Source organism: Diabrotica virgifera, chromosome 9 (assembly GCF_917563875.1).
Source record: "Diabrotica virgifera virgifera chromosome 9, PGI_DIABVI_V3a".
Classification (NCBI taxonomy): Eukaryota; Metazoa; Arthropoda; class Insecta; order Coleoptera; family Chrysomelidae; genus Diabrotica; species Diabrotica virgifera.
Window position 1 is genome coordinate 24,847,833 of NC_065451.1, and position 18,435 is coordinate 24,866,267.

At 28.8% G+C, this 18,435-nt stretch overlaps 2 protein-coding genes and 1 pseudogene across 4 annotated transcripts in view; all 3 read right to left on the reverse strand.

Annotated features, from left to right (window-relative positions):
• LOC114324315 (protein LLP homolog) overlaps nucleotides 1-18,435 on the reverse strand; it is a 191,166-nt gene that overhangs the window by 50,507 nt on the left and 122,224 nt on the right. The gene's annotated exons all lie outside the window — the stretch shown is intronic.
• Nucleotides 1-18,435, reverse strand: part of LOC114324312 (epidermal growth factor-like protein 7) — a 635,750-nt gene that overhangs the window by 40,385 nt on the left and 576,930 nt on the right. The gene's annotated exons all lie outside the window — the stretch shown is intronic.
• On the reverse strand, nucleotides 13,873-15,576 carry LOC126891795 (cytochrome b-like; annotated as a pseudogene).

Below are 18,435 nucleotides of genomic sequence, written 5' to 3' on the forward strand. Positions count from 1 at the left end.
TGTGAAATCCACGAAGATTTGGTGAACATCGCGGTTGAATTCCCAGTTTTTCCATCCAAGATAATTGAATTTATTACAAATAATACCTAATATAATTTTCTGTAGGGTTACCAATTTACGAGATACAACTCGAAAACCCATTGATCCAAGGTAGCAGGTATTCAAGAACCAGGTCAACTTCGGAGCGCTGTCAAACCCGCAGAAATTAATGAAATTAAACATTGTAGTGAAAATCATCTGTTAAAAGCCTCCATATAATATTACTCTTATGTCATTTTATTGTAACATGACCAGAAAAAAAAGCTTTAAGGCCCAAAATAAAATTTTCTCAAAAATTTTTAGTTATTTTTATTTATAACTTTTGTATTTTCCATTTTAGGATAAAACGAAATAAGAATGGGGTTGTAGACAACTTAATTTGCTTCAAATAATGTCTTTTAAAATTTTTTGTAGTGTTGCTAGTTTACGAGATAGCACATTTGCACCCCATTTTCCAAGACGGTGTCTGGGAAACAAGAGAATGACCCCACAAACTTAAGCTTATACTTACCCCCCTACACATAAAAAATTAAAATTGCGTCCTCTAAAAATGCACACTCAGGACTAAGAAATATAACATTTCTTTTAGGAAAAGTAATAAAAGTGTCATGAAGAAGATGTCCTGCATAAATATCAGTAAATACGGTTACGCTTTTAGGCTTTAAAATTGAATCTTTAAAATATTTAAAAATGCACATTTCTTGCCGTTCTCCCAGCCTCCATCAATTACTTTTACAAAACAATATAATTTATCCTCTTACCAATAAACTACAATTACCTTGGGACAACAATAATGAACATAATAGATTTAAATGTCGTGTTACCACGCCAATTAGGACGATTTAATAAACAAACTGAAGTTTGCATAACTCTACGACACCAAACAACACGCTTTCCTAGATACACACCCACCACATTCTTCATTAACATTTTAAACGGTGCCCAAATGTCTTGGATAATATCGATACCAAACGGATTAATCACCACCATAAAATGTGTAGTACAAAATGTAATGTGAAAAGAAAGTCCATGAATATATTTCGTTACTTGTTAGATTGGAATGACTTGGGATTTTACGATATTACCATATAAAGCATGTTTATGCATATGTTTATATGGCACATACCTTATTAGATCCTTATTATGACAAAAAGAACAGGATATAAAACATTTTATGAATATATAGCATTTTTCCCACCCTGTATATTATGAAAATGTCCTAAAAAGTTTAAACACTTTAATATTTAGAGCGGCCGGCGCAGTGCCGGATTTGGTTCATGGACCGCCGGGGGCTAGGTGATACTATACCGCCACCCTCCAGTAGGTATAGATGCGTCTTGGTTAACAAATCATTAAAACTATTTTAATATTATTAGGTAATTTATTACAAATATACAGGGTGTAACAAAAATACAGGTCATAAATTTAATCACATATTCTGGGAGCAAAAATAATTCAATTGAACCTAACTTACCTTAGTACAAATATGCACTTAAAAAAAGTTACAGCCCTTTGAAGTTACAAAATGAAAATCAATTTTTTCCAATATATCGAAAACTATTAGAGATTTTTTAATGAAAATGGACATGTGGTATTCTTATGGCAGTAGTATCTTAAGGCAGGAACATCTTAAAGAAAAATTATAGTTAAATTTGGACACCTCATAAAAATTTTATGGGGGTTTTGTTCCTTTAAACCCCCCAAACTTTTGTGTACGTTCCAATTTAATTAATATTGTAGTACCATTAGTTAAACACAATGTTTTAAAAAAATTTTTGCCTCTCAGTACTTTTTCGAAAAATCAGTTTATATCGAGATATTTTGAATATTTTTCAAATCCACCACATATTTGTATATGGTTAAGTACGATTATGGAAACTTGGTAATAATATGAACATTTATTTTTGATTTACATTTTTAGGTATATTTTGAACCATATTAAAAAAGGATCCACATCTCGATAAAAGATGCCTTATCAAAAAAATACAAACAAGCAAAAAAGTTTTAAAAACACTGTGTTTAACTAATGGTATCGCAGCAATAGTTTAATTGGAACGTACACAAACATTTGGGGGGTTTAAAGGAACAAAACCCCAATAAAATTTGTATGTAAACATATTAAAAAAGAAGTTGCAACTCGATAAAAACCGCCTTATCGAAAAAATACTAGGAGACAAAAAAGTTTTAAAAATATTTAGTTCAACTAATGGTACCACAAAAATAATTTAATTGGAACGTACACAAAAGTTTGGGGGGGTTTAAGGGAACAAAACCCCCATAAAATTTTTATGGGGTGTCCAAATTTCACTATAATTTTTTATTAATATACTACTGCCATAAGAATACCACATGCCCATTTTAAATAAAAAATCTCTAATAGTTTTCGATATATTGGAAAAAATCGATTTTCATTTTGTAACTTCAAAGGGCTGTAACTTTTTTTATGTGCATATTTGTACTAAGGTAAGTTAGGTTCAATCGAATTATTTTTGGTCCCAAAATATGTGATTAAATTTATGGCCTGTATTTTTGTTACACCCTGTATAAAAAAGCCACAAAGACACAAACTCACAACTTGTAGGTAAAGTAAATTGACATAATTATTTACAAACAAATTTTCCTGGACTTCCTACTTACAAATAGGTCGATGATTTTATTAAAATCTAATTTTGTAAGCAGATCATTATTAATATTTAAAACAGCGAACGAATTTAATGTTTCTTCCGTCATCGTATTTCTCAAATAATTTTTGACCCGTTTTAAAGTGGAAAATGATCTTTCACCAGTTGCGTTAGTAACCATCAACGATAAGAAGATTCTTAGTGCTATTTCTACGTTTGGGGAGGTTGCAATTATATTATTTTTGTGCAAAAGCTCCATCACAAAAGTAGCACTGTGAGTTGTTGGATTTTTATACTCAACTTGGCCTAGTAGTGATATTATAAAATGTTTTAAATAAATACACTTACTTGCTAGAGATGTATCCAAGTCGTTCGAATAAATATTCACTAATACCGACACTTTGTCAAAATCACGTTATCCTCTGAAAGAGGTAGAGAAAATAAAAATGAGAAAGTGATGGCAATATCTTCATAAGCTTTTCCTCTAGATTTCAGATTATTTGCCAAATAATCAATTGTTTTATACAGCACTTAGATTCTAATCTTATTTTGCGGTGTAAGAATCTCTTCTGTATCTGCTTCGTCAAACTGTAATAATTTTCTTTTGCGACTTCTAATTTATTTGCTGTATTCCGTTTGTTGTGATACGAGCTGCCCCTTTTGTTCAAATAAATTACATTTATCACGAAGGAGACTCGTAAAAATGTTGTAATGAGCTATGTTGTATGAGCAAAGACGAACATGTAGGTATGTAAGTCCATATTTGCGCTTTGTAAAGATTTACTCGCTAGGTCAGTTCTTTCCAGTACCTCGAACCAAAAGGCAATATAAATACCAAATTCTAACGTAGCCATATTTTCGTGTAAATTGTTTGCTTGAGGATAGACTAATCGTTAGAGGATAACTCTAAAAGTGCTTGCTTTATATCTGATAGCATAAATTAAGAGCTTTTAATGCATTAAATCGTCCTCACCATCGAGTCAAATTAACTGTTTTTGGAACAAATGTATGGCCACAATTTTTCAATAGATCAGTGAGTCGTTTCCATCTGTAAGTTGAAGCTGAGAAAAAAACATAAATTTCTTCAGCAACTAAAAAAGAGAAGTACTTTCCATAGTACATTCTGTTGCAACCCCATAAATTTGAAATATCCACATATAGAATTAAAACGTGATGGGAGCGACGCGACGTACCGCCTCTCAAAATTTACCGCCGGGGGCTAATAGTCCCATAGCCCCCCTCTTAATCCGGCACTGGGCCGGCGTCTAAAAATCTTCGAAGATAAGCACTTTAAGAATTGCGTCACGGAATCTGCGAAGAAAATCAACATGACTCAATTGTTTATTTACATTGGCAAATGCTGCTAGCATAATTTAAGTGTTTCATTGGGATATACCCCTGCGATATGCATCTGACAGATGTCTCTAGAAAGTGAGTTCTGAGTATCGGAAAAAAGGTCCGAAGGTTAACCCTTTAACAGGCAAGGTTCTAAAAATTATTCTATTTAGCTGGGTATTTTTTTCAAGTTTATTAATATATTAAGAAACCTAGAAATGCTATTAAAATTTAATTATCAATTTTTGTTTGGCTTCCAGGTAAAATCAGGTAAAGGGGTCCTCAGGTGCCCCTTGCCGGTTTAAGTTAAAAATAGCGTTTTATTGATTAAATTGATTTGAACGGTTTTTATTAAAATAAAAAACAAACAGAACTGAATCGGTGTAAACTATTTTCATGGTGACAATAATTATAAAAACAGTCTTTAGCATTAGATAGACATAAATGGATATCACATTTGCTACACATACATTGAGTTTTCGACACTTTGCAAAATTTACATTTTTTTTACCACCATCTTTGCTGAGCCAAAGAGAAGAGTGATCAATACTGTCGATGCGAATGTCATCAATGCGATGTTTTACTTTTTTTCCAATCCGTTTCAACAGAATCCATAAGTTTTTGAATTTCATCTTCGGTCATTATCGACAAATCAAACTTTTTCTTTGTCCAGTTGATATTACCTGCTATATCCAGAAGCAAAATATACAAATAAGTGATCAAATGTTGGAAAACAATAGCACAACAACACACAACAATCACAACAAATTGAGACGAAACTTCACCTAAACCGGCAAGGGTTCCTCAGGAAGCCTTTCTATTTTCGTTTCTAAAGCACACTCCGAAGTTCAATTGTGCCACAACTGCAAAAAATTCGAATTTTGTGTTAAGGCTGTAAAATATTGTCTATATAATGCCCCATCTTATGCAATACAGCCTGATCTAAAATATTGTTTTGGATAAGTATAAAGTAAGTTACTTCGGTATTTCACTGTAGGGTTTTTGGAGGTTTTGAAAATGCAATATGGCCATAACAGGGAGATGTGGCGATAATAAACACTGTCACCATTACAGATGGGAAAAACCTACCGGTTTTAACCGAAAACCGGTTTTTTTACTTCGCAATAACCGGTGTTACCGGTTGTTTTTTTGTCCCGGTTATAACTGGTTTTTTCTTTTTAAAGTAAAAACCGGTTATTAGGTTTTTACGGCAATTAGGATTAGGTTCGGTATTATTTTGGATCCCAATCATAATTATTATTCTCAAGTAATTATTCCAAACAAAACCATAATTCAAATTTTATTTTATAAATACAGAAGCAAACTGAAATTGCAAACTCACATCAGCCAGAAACAATTAAGTTTTATTACAATATTTCGTTGAAAAGGTATTTGTAATCATAATATTTACATAAGAAGTGATCTGGTTATAGTAGAAGCAAACATCATCTATTTTTCACACTTGACTCTTGACATTGAAAGTGGGTGAATGACTTTTTCTGATTACCAAAAATAATGTTCTGACCATGAATATCGAATTACCGATTACGAATACGAATCTCCAAGGATTTCCCTAAGTTTTCAAAACGATACACTCATACAGGAAGTATTAAATGAGTTAAAATGTAGGTACCTATTATACAAAAATATACAAACGTGTTAAAAGAAATACATGATAATTTTTTTTTGATGGTAGTAAAAATAAAAGATAAATTGCATTATCCAATTTATTTTTAAGTAAAATATTTATGTTGACATTATTTTTTTTTAAATCTCATTTGAAAGGGTCTGGGAAATTTTTTATTAGTTGAAATGGTTGGGTTAAATTGTATATTATTGCAATATGTATATATTAATCTTACGCTATATTATATTTAATAATAATCAATAAATATATAATAATAATAAAATAATAAATAAATATAATAATTAATAGAATAAAATGGTTTTATTAAAAATTGTGTTTTATTTATATTGATATTGATGTTCTTTCGATAGTACTAATTTTGATCATATTAATATCGAGTATGGAGTCGAGTGGAGTATCGCAAACTAAAGTGCATTGTAAATGTAACATCGTAACCTATTGGATTAAAAAAACCGAAAACCGGTTTTTAGAAAAACCGGTTTTTTTTGGCCGGTTATAACCGCCAGGTTAAACCGTAAGCAAAAAAAAAACGGTATAACCGAAAACCGGTGTTTTGTCAAAAACCGCCATCCCTAGTCACCATACAACCGATGTAATTATTCAATACGTTTAATACGGCCACAACTGCAAAAATCAATTGATTTTTTCATTATATTGCTGCCGTATCTCCTAGGTATCGTTTTATAAATGACTTTCTTCACAATTTTAATAAATTGTAATAAGATCCAGCGAATAACTGTATAATGTGCTACCTAAATTGTAATTTCGAAGCCAGTCATTCTCAAAATAAATTATTTACAAGGCATAACGCGTTTGCTACAGAACGTTTTGCTCATTTCTCGAGAATACTGTGTTTTGCACTTGTGGCGCTATTGAACTAGGTGTGCGATTTGTTTTATAATAATTCCAATACATATATAGTTAAACTCGAAGCTGTAAACCACTCATAAAAAAATGTTTTACTAAATTCAGAGTACTTGTAGTATCAAAAATTTACTTCGAAAAAAAATTAATGAGAAGTATTTGTTCTGCGTTCACCTCAACCTGTCGCACAAAACTGAAGCAGAAATGTAATTATACGGCGCAATGAATGTAAAATGCATTTTTAACGTCTCTAGAAAAATTGAGAAGAAGATTCAAAACAGTTTGCGGCTACATTAATTTTACCTGTGGCTTAAATCAAAGAATACTAACACACCCACGTGTTAGTATTCTTTGCTTAAATAAATAATAAGCGAAGAGGCCCCTCAGGGACCTCTTGCCAGTTAGAGGGTTAAGACAGCTATCATCGTCATTCGAACATTCGTTCGCTCGCCAGAAATAGAAATGGAATTAGAAGTTTTTGTGCTTTTATTTTTGAGGAATCTATTACGGTTTCCTTAATTTATGTTTTATCTCTTGTTATAAATATGATAAAACATATCCAACTGCCTGCTTACAAGATCCAAACTGAAATAGTATCTGCCATTTTGTCCAGATATTTGCTAGGAAGTAGTTTATCCAGTTATTAACCGTATCCGTGGAATATCCAAAACAATCCGCATATACATACTTCAATCAGAGTCAAATAAGCGGAATAACAAAAAACAAAAATATAAAGAAATACGAAAAAAATATCTTGCCCTTGACAGAGGTCTCTCAACAAACTGGAATACAACTTCCAACAAAAAATGAATTAAGATCAAAAGATATATTTATATTTCTAAAGGAAAAATATTCAAAAAGGGATACCGTTAAATTGTGGGCGGTTAAAGGTAGAAGAGGTAGGCTCTATTTAGCGTGCAGGTGTTGTTTCAGAAATGTAGAGATGTCAACTGTGATGTTTTTTCATGCTTGATTGGCTACAAAAAGGCTTTCGATAGAGTCCGACATAAACAAATGATGGAAGTGCTGAAGAGGACAGGGATTAACGGAAGAGACCTGAAAATAATAGCTAACCTATATTGGAATCAATCAGCAGTGCTCCGAATAGATGGAGAATATACAGATCAGGTCAAAATCTTAAGGGGAGTGAAACAGGGATGCATAATTTCACCGCTGATATTCAATATTTACTCAGAGCACATTTTTGAAGAGGCTCTAAAAGATATTGATGAAGGCATCTATATGTAACCTGCGGTATGCAGATGATACAATAGTGTTTTCCAATACCATAGAAGGGCTGCAAAACTTAATGAATAAAATAATTGAAACAAGTAGAACATATGGACTACATATAAACACCAGCAAAACCAAGCTAATGATCATCAGGAAGCAAAACATAACTAGAGCAAATGTGTATGTGAACCAAATGAGAATTGGACGTGTCTCACAATACAACTATTTGGGAACTATCATCAATGAGTCGTGGGACAATACTCAAGAGATTAAATGTCGCATCGGAAAGGCAAAGAGTGAATTCTTGGCTATGAGCTTTGTGTTCAAGAGCCATGACATCACTCTAAAGACAAAAATAAGGCTCCTTAAATGATACGTGTACTCAGTACTTATATACGGAGTAGAAACGTGGAGATTGAAGGTAGAAACTCTATCGAAACTTCAAGCTTTTGAGCTATGGTTGTACAGAAGGATCCTAAAGATACCATGGACAGACAAAGTCACCAATGAAGAAGTACTACGGAGGATGAACACAACCGCAGATTTAGTCAACATCGTGAAGGGCCGTAAGCTGCAGTACTTGGGACAATAATGAGGAATCAAGGCAGATCCAAGCTACTCCAGTGCATTTTACAAGGTAAAATTGAAGGAAAAAGGGCCACAGGACGAAGAAGAATATCCTGGCTTCCTAACCTGAGAGCATGGTATAGAAAGACCTCAACACAACTATTCCGTATAGCAACCAACAAAGTCATCACAACCAGATTGATCGCCAACGTTCGGAACGAACACACACCCTAAGAAGAAGAAAGGTAGACGGAGCTGTCAAGGTAGTTGAAAATGAACTTTATCTACCGGCACATCTTTCGGTAAGTACTTTTTAGGTAGATTACCTTCTATGTTTGCAAACAAAATATCGGAACTGACAGGATGATCCATAATGGGATTTAATAATGTATCATATCTTAACAGCTGTCTTCTACAGAGGATTCATAAAACAATCATAAACCAAATAGTCTTTGGGCCCACTATTTAAAAAAAAATTATTATCTACCTCCCTCACGCGACTTTTTTTATTCAGTTATTCATGTCCACTCGGACAACTTTCCTTTTTCAGAAAATTTTCGAGGGGGAGGCGTTTCGTAAATGTAGAGGTTTCTAAATTTTGGTGCATGACAACTCGAGTACCCTTCAAAATTTGTCGGACAATTTTACCAGTTAATTTTAAATATTTTTATCAAACAATCCTGCAAAAATCAGCTGAGAGGGTATAAACGTGCTGTCTATGATACGTGCGCCCCCTGCCCCTATGGGGAACGCACTAAGGAGTCATAGATGATGATTGTTTTTTTTTCACGATTGTATGATAAAAATACTTACAATTTACTGGACAAATAATAAAAATGTTCCGACAAATTTTTAAGGGTACCTACTCCAGTTGTTATGAAAGGTTCGTCGGAATAGTTATTAGGGAGTATTATCAGCTTAACATAATGTCTTGTGAAATTTAGAGAAATTAAAATGATGTAAGGAGAGATTTTATATAATTAAAAAAAAACAGTGAAATTTGCATAAGATGTAACGTAACGAAATTACTCTAACTATAACTGCAACTCACTACACATTAGGTACATAGTTATAATAAGGCAAACCCAGTATGCTTTTCTTTTACACCTGATATCTTTTTTAGTACTTTCTATACCTATCTGTGAAGCCACATATTTACATACATCCACGCAATATTGCGTTCTTAAATTAGCGATAATATTAGTAATTTGCCAATTCTTGACCATATTACTTGACTAATGAGGCCATTTAAGTTTATTTATAATTAAAACTCCACTTTTACGATTATTGCTTCTGTAATGCCCTTTTTATATTCTATGAGCGTATAGCCATTAGCAGCTAAAGCTACTTCTAATAATTCTCAGTTTTTTTCTTTTTGTGTATTTTTGCTAAAGGTGGTAAAAGTAATGTAAAAGTAACGGAAATCATTAAAGGGTGTTTTTAAAATACATAGACTTAGACAACAAGGAGAATAACTAAAAACTATAAAAATTTCGTATTTATACACGTATACCCTACTCCACGAATATACGACTGTTTTGGATTATCTCGACAACGAATATTTTACTGTGCAAAATATGAAGAACGAAAGTAAATTGCAAATTACATTTTTGTTTATTGGAATAATTATTAGAGTCATTGACTTTCGCACTTCTTATGTTGCGTACTAAGATATTCGTTGTCGCGATAATCAGGGCCCCCGTAAGGGTTATTGGCGCCTATGTGCAAAAATGATTTTGGCGCCCCTTAAAACATTTTGGATCGTTTTTCTATTTAATTTTTTTGGTGGTAGGTATGTAGGTAGGTAGGTCCAATAACTCACGGTAAAATATTAAAAAATTTCAAAACCGCCAAATTTTAAAGGCGCGCTTGGATTGGCATGAAACTTGGAATACACGGCAAAAGTCAATACTTTTTGAGTTATTTGCGAGTAAATAATAAAAAATAGCTTATAAAAAAGTAAAAGTGTTTAAAAGAAGCATTATTTTTTTTTGTTTAAGTTTCTAACATTATAAGTAAGTAAGTTGCGCTTAAAATAATGATCCCTTTTTTTAATAAAAAAAAATCGTGAAAATCACCCCCTAATTAGCATCGCGAATAAAATTATTCGTTACCGCTTCAGCAAAAGTTACTTTTACCTACTTTCAGTATACCATAAGTTTCATCGGTTCAAATTGCTTAATTTTGAAAAGGCTGTAGCTAAAAGGCTTGAACGAGTCACTAATCACGAGTGTATGCAAATTTTGAACAGCAATATCTAAAATAATTTTTGTCTTACAGGAAAATAAAAAATCCAAAATATTCAGAAAAGATTATCCAATTTTTTCAAGATAAAAAAATTTTAGTTTAGAACCAAACCTTTTTAAAAATGAGCACTTTGAACCGATGAAACTTACAAAATCAAATTACAGATCAACAATACATATATATATATATATATATATATATATATATATATATATATATATATATATAAAAACATGAGATGTAGATCCTTGAAACACACTCAGTGATCAAAGGATCCAAGGTTAATGGTTTGACGACCACTCGTACGAAATCAAACAGATGAAATAGAGAATGTGGAAAAATCCCCTTACGAACAATTCACACATCCACCATTTCGGGTTGGGAAAAATTTTTCGAATAGAATCAAAGATCCAAACACCAGTTCTTAGAAATGTGTTTCGCCCTCTTCAACCTCTCTGGGCTTATCAATAAAGATGAGAGGTTGAATATCTTTAGACACATTCCAATCAAAAAACAACATTCGAGACCTAGACATAGAAGGTGCGTAAATCTACGGCAAGTCCGACAATGACAGTCTCAAGTTTTAATTCCCTAATTACTTAAAGTAAGTAAAATCTATGTTTAAAAACATGAGATGTAGATCTATAAATTTTTAAACATAGATTTTACTTACTTTAAGTAATTAGGGAATTAAAACTTGAGACTGTCATTGTCGGACTTGCCGTAGATTTACGCACCTTCTATGTCTAGGTCTCGAATGTTGTTTTTTGATTGGAATGTGTCTAAAGATATTCAACCTCTCATCTTTATTGATAAGCCCAGAGAGGTTGAAGAGGGCGAAACACATTTCTAAGAACTGGTGTTTGGATCTTTGATTCTATTCGAAAAATTTTTCCCAACCCGAAATGGTGGATGTGTGAATTGTTCGTAAGGGGATTTTTCCACATTCTCTATTTCATCTGTTTGATATATATATATATATATATATATATATATATATATATATATATATATATATATATATATATATATATATATATATATATATATATATATATATATATATATATATATATATATATATATATATATTGTTATATTTCTATTTGATATGAAAATTAAATTTTGATAATTATAAACAGAATTCAATTTAATATAAAATATTTTCAATTTTCTCAACCACGGGCATATAAATTTAGAACAACCTGTATACAACAAATTGTTATATTTAATTTTAAGAAGTGATTAAACGAAACTCGGGACAATGCGCTTAGAATAAACAAAGTGAATGGCGCGTACCATTATCGTTGTTCGCGGAAGGTTCGATCATTAGCCTATGCTAAACAAAACTCAAGTGAAATCGATAATAGGTCATTATCGTTGTTCGCGGAAGGTTCGATCATTAGCCTATGCTAAAAATGACTCAGTTGAAGTAGATAACAGGTCATTAAATTTTGTAAATAGTAGAAAGTAATTTTAGAATGGGAATTAACTATTTCTTTTTTGGAAATCCATTAAGCATATTTAGAAAGATTAAAAATTGGTTTTGAGGAATACTGCGAATGAGAGTTGGTGGTGGAAGTTTGATTTGTGAGTCTGGAAGGGATATTTAGAAAGTAGGGGAATGAATGACAAATAGAGATCAGAATGTTTTGAGCTGTCGAGAAGTGAAGTCGAGTAGTAGACGGTAGTGTACGGAGAGTGAGAAAGCCGGTGTAGTTCCGTGAGTGTGGAGATCTATCGTGGAACGAGAGGTAGGCCAGGTTGAGAGTAAAGAACCTCCTTGAGCCAAGAGTGTCCCGGTAGCTGATTGCAGTTTCGAAAAAGGTAGAACACAGCATCACGACATAAGCAGGAGCGAGAGCTATACGAGCTAATCTTCAAAGGAGAACATTACTGAAAGCCAGGACGAGGTTTTGATCGCAGCCAAGGATAGCAGGAAACGGGTCTTGTGTGAAGACATTCTCAGTTCACCAGAAAAAGGTCAGTCTCATTTGTTTGGACATGAATGTATGGGTTTTTCGTATTAAATACCACATTATAAATTGAAGAACATAATCAATAATATCAGAAAAGCTTCATCAAACTTAAATAGAATTGTTGCTAATAAATCCTAATAGTTAAATGTTAATAAAAACTTTCAATTGGAAACAAAAAGGAAATAAGATTCCCATTTGTAAATGTTATGTTTAAGAATAATAAGATCTAGCACATATTAAGCAGTGATTGCCATTTAAATAAAATAAACAATATTTTGATAATAATTGTAACCCATATGTGTGTATTATTTTACTTTTTTCTTTCCTATCCCGATTAGGAACCATTGAGAAATACTGAGAAGCCACGTAAGTAAGTAATTAATTTTATAATTCGCCCTGAGATTGAAAACATATTGATATGTGATCTGGTTAATTAATTAAATTATTATTAATGCATTGATTAAATTAAATGACAAATTAGAATATTATCTCATATCAATAATCAAGATCACAACAACTGTCGTCCAACGTGGAAAGCATGGAAAAGTATTTCTAGTGGCAAATTTGAAGGATAGAAAGAGTAAAGCCGGTATTTGAAAATTTAAATGCCTGTGGTAAAAAGTGAGATACTTACATTTGATAACATAAAATTTTAGATCTCTTTAGGTACAAATTTTACATAACTGATTTAATATTTTGTTTTTTACGATATTTACATTTGATATATTTATTGACATTAGAGGAAACGGGTCTTGTGTGAAGACATTCTCAGTTCACCAGAAAAAGGTCAGTCTCATTTGTTTGGACATGAATGTATGGGTTTTTCGTATTAAATACCACATTATAAATTGAAGAACATAATCAATAATATCAGAAAAGCTCAAAAAAAGGTCAAACCGGCAATCACAGTCTGTTTCAATTTAAATAGAATTGTTGCTAATAAATCCTAATAGTTAAATGTTAATAAAAACTTTCAATTGGAAACCAAAAGGAAATAAGATTCCCATTTGTAAATGTTATGTCATTGTCCCTATCTAATCAGACTACATATTTTTGGGGGCTAATTTAATAAGCTTAATATTTTTTTTTAAGTTAGGATTAATTAGATTTTTGTGGTTATGAGTTCGTGGGACATTACCTCGTTATCGTTATGATAAATTAATATATTTAGCATGAAAAGGTTATTTACCTATTTCATTAAATTATTTAATATTTTTTTTAGATTAAGTTTATTTTTTTTTATCTCAATAATTTAGTTAATTAATTTTAGTATAAGTTAATAGAAAATTTTATTTCTTTTTTATATTTTCAAAATATATACTTATACAAGTTCATTAACTAATTAAAAATAATTGAATCTCATCATTTTCTTATTAATGGGTTTATTAAATAATATAAAAAATATACAATAGTTAAAATTTGTCCAGTTAAAATATATGGGTCTTCGACTGGTCGTGCTCCGATTCATGTTAATAAAATTACAATGGATAGTAATCTTCAAAATAATATTTTATTGATTGGATAAAATTGAGTTCTTAAATATTTTTTTTTATTAATAAAAGGTAAAATATATAAAATAGCAATTGATATTACTAATGCAATTACTCCTCCTAATTTATTAGGGATTGAGCGTAAAATTGCATATGCAAATAAAAAATATCATTCTGGTTGAATATGAACAGGTGTAACAAGAGGATTTGCAGGGGTGAAATTATCAGGGTCTCCTAATAAATATGGGTCTTTTAAAGTTAATGTTGTTAATAATAATAATAAAATTAAAAATCCAAGGATATCTTTAAAAGTAAAATAAGGATGAAATGGAATTTTATCAATATTTCTTTTTGTTCCCAAAGGATTTCTTGATCCTGTTTGATGTAAAAATAAAAGATGAATAATTATAAATGCAAAAATAATAAAAGGTAAAATAAAATGAAATGTAAAGAATCGAGTTAAAGTTGCATTATCTACTGCAAAGCCTCCTCAAATTCATTGGACTAATATATTTCCTAAATATGGAATAGCTGATATTAAGTTAGTAATTACTGTTGCTCCTCAAAATGATATTTGACCTCATGGTAATACATATCCCAGAAATGCTGTTGCTATTGTAAGAAAAAAAATTGTTACTCCAATTATTCAAGTTTCAATTATATTATAAGATCTATAATATATTCCTCGACCAATATGGATGTATAAACAAATAAAAAAAAATGATGCTCCATTTGCATGTAATGTTCGCAGTAATCAACCATAATTTACATCTCGGCAAATATGAGCAACTCTGTTAAATGCTAATTCTACATTTGGGCAGTAATGTATAGCTAAAAATAGGCCTGTAATAATTTGAATTCCTAAGCACAGTCCTAATAATGATCCAAAATTTCATATTGAAGAAATATTAGAGGGGGTTGGTAAAATAATTAATGAATTATTAATAATTTTTAATAGAGGATTAATTTTTCGTAAAGGTATTTTCATTAAAATTTTTGTCGTAATGGGCCATATAAAAATTTTGTAATTTTTACTACTGCAATTAAAGTGATAAATAAATAAATAATTATTATTATCAGGATTAAATTATCTGGAAAGTTAAAATATTTAATTAAAGATAATTTATTATTAATAATATAAAATTGGTTATTCATTTCTATAATTTTTATAAAAGAATTAAAATAAAAATAATCTAAAATAAATCTTAATATAGAAATAATAATAAAAATTCTAATTATTATTAAAGTTATATTAAAATTAAATTTAAATTTTTCATTTGAAGCAATTCTGGTTATATAAATAAAAAGAATTAATATTCCCCCTACTATAATTAAAAATAAAATATAAGAAAATCAGTAATTATAATTTATTAATCCTGTAATAACTGATGTGAAAATTGTTTGTATTAATAATATTAAACCATAAGTTAAAGGATGATTTAATAATATAAATATAATTGAACATATAATTATTATAATAATTAAAGTTAGAATATCAGATATTAGTTTATATAAAATATTAATTTTGGAGATTAATGAAATAAGTTTTATATATCTGAAGTTTTAAAAGATTTATCTTATTTTTGATTTACAAGACCAATATTTTATTTAAATTATTAAAACTTTAATGATAATATATTTTTTATTATTAGTAATATTTTTATCTGGAATTATTAGTTTTATTTTAAATCGTAAGCATTTATTATTAATATTATTAAGTTTAGAATTTATTGTAATTGCTTTATTTATTCAATTTTTTTTTTATTTAAGAAATATACATTATGAGTATTTTTTTTCTATAATTTTTTTAACAATAAGAGTTTGTGAAGGTTCCTTAGGTTTAGCAATTTTAATTATAATAGTTCGTGTTTATGGTAATGATTATATTATAACTTTTTCTTCTTTATGATAAGATTTTTATTTAGATTAATTTTTTTGATTCCTTTATGTTTTAAAAAAAAATTTTGATTAATTCAATGATTAATATTTTTTTTTACATTTTTATTTTTTTTTAATTATGGCAGAGGTTTAAATTATTTCTCTATTTCAAATATTTTAGGTATTGATTTTTGATCTTATAGTTTAATTTTACTAAGATTTTGAGTTTGTACTTTAATAATTTTAGCTAGGGGAAAATTATATAAATATGGAATTTATTCAAATTTATTTTTATTAGTATTAATTTTTTTAATATTAAGTTTATATTTAGTATTTTCTTCATTAAATATTTTTATTTTTTATTTATTTTTTGAAATTAGATTAGTACCAGTTTTATTATTAATTATTGGTTGAGGTTATCAACCAGAACGTTTAGAGGCTGGAATTTATTTATTATTTTATACTTTATTAATATCATTGCCTATAATAATTATTATTTTTTATTTAAATGAAAAATTTTATTGTATTTCTTTTTTATTAATAGATTTAAGTTTAAATAGAATATTTATATATTTATGTATAAATATAGTTTTTTTTGTTAAAATTCCTATATTTTTTTTACATTTATGATTACCTAAGGCTCATGTTGAAGCCCCAGTCTCTGGTTCTATAATTTTAGCTGGTATTATATTAAAATTAGGGGGTTATGGTTTATTACGTTTTATAGTATTTTTTAAATATTTTTTATCATTAAATATATTTTTTATATCATTATCTTTATTAGGGGGATTTATTGTTTCAATGATTTGTATTCGTCAAAGAGATATAAAATCATTAATTGCTTATTCTTCAGTTTCTCATATAAGGTTAGTATTAAGGGGTATTTTAACTATAAATATATGAGGATTTTATGGTGCTTTATTTATAATATTAGCTCATGGTTTATGTTCTTCGGGTTTATTTTGTTTAGCAAATATTTTTTATGAACGTATTCATAGTCGAAGAATTTATTTAAATAAGGGTTTATTAAATATCATACCTAATTTAAGATTGTGAATATTTTTATTATTATCTTCTAATATAGCTGCTCCCCCATCTTTAAATTTAATGAGAGAAATTATTTTAATTAATTCAATAGTTGGTTTTAATTTTTTAACAATATTATTCTTATCATTAATATCATTTTTCAGAGCTGTCTATTCTTTATTTTTATATAGATATTCTCAACATGGTATATTTTTTTCTGGTGCTTATTCTTTTTATAATGGATTAATTCGTGAGTATATATTATTATTATTACATTGATTACCTTTAAATATTATATTTTTAAAAATAGAAATTTTTATATATCTAAATAGTTTAATTAAAATATTGATTTGTGGTATCAAAGATATAATAATTTATTTTAGATTATTTGTTTTATTTTTTATATTTTTTTCTTATTTTTAAGTATTATTATATTAATATTATCATTTTATTTTTTAATTTTTGATTTAGTTTATGTAATTGAATATTTATTATTAATATTAAATTCAAGAAATTTTATATTTGTTATTTTACTAGATTGAATATCTTTAATATTTATAAGATTTGTTTTATTTATTTCTTCAATAGTAATTTATTATAGTGAAGAGTATATAAGAGGTGATTTATTTAAAAATCGATTTATTTTACTAGTTGCAATATTTGTTTTTTCAATAATAATATTAATTATTAGTCCTAATTTAATTTCAATTTTATTAGGTTGAGATGGGTTAGGTCTAGTTTCTTATTGTTTAGTAATTTATTATCAAAATATTAAAAGATTTAATGCTGGTATATTAACTGCTTTATCAAATCGAATTGGTGATGTAGCATTATTGATAGCTATTGCTTGAATATTAAATTTTGGTAGTTGAAATTTTATTTTTTATTTAGATGTAATAAAAAATGATTTTATTATACAATTAATTACTTGATTAGTTATTTTAGCTGCTATAACTAAAAGTGCTCAAATTCCTTTTTCTTCTTGGTTACCTGCAGCAATAGCTGCTCCTACTCCTGTTTCTTCTTTAGTACATTCTTCTACTTTAGTAACAGCAGGTGTTTATTTATTAATTCGTTTTAATTTTTCATTTAGGGATGAGATAATAATAATATTATTATTTATTTCTTCTATAACAATATTTATGTCTGGTTTAGGAGCTAATTTTGAATTTGATTTAAAAAAAATTATTGCTTTATCTACTTTAAGTCAATTAGGTTTAATAATAAGAATTTTATCTTTAGGAGAATATAAATTAGCTTTTTTTCATCTTTTAATTCATGCTTTATTTAAAGCATTATTATTTATATGTGCTGGTAATATTATTCATAATTTAAATAATTGTCAGGATATTCGTTATATAGGAGGTTTAATTAAACATTTACCATTAACTTGTACTTATTTAAATATTTGTAATCTTTCTTTATGTGGTTTTCCCTTTATGTCTGGATTTTATTCAAAAGATTTAATTGTTGAAATTTTATCTTTTAGTTATTTAAATATTTATATT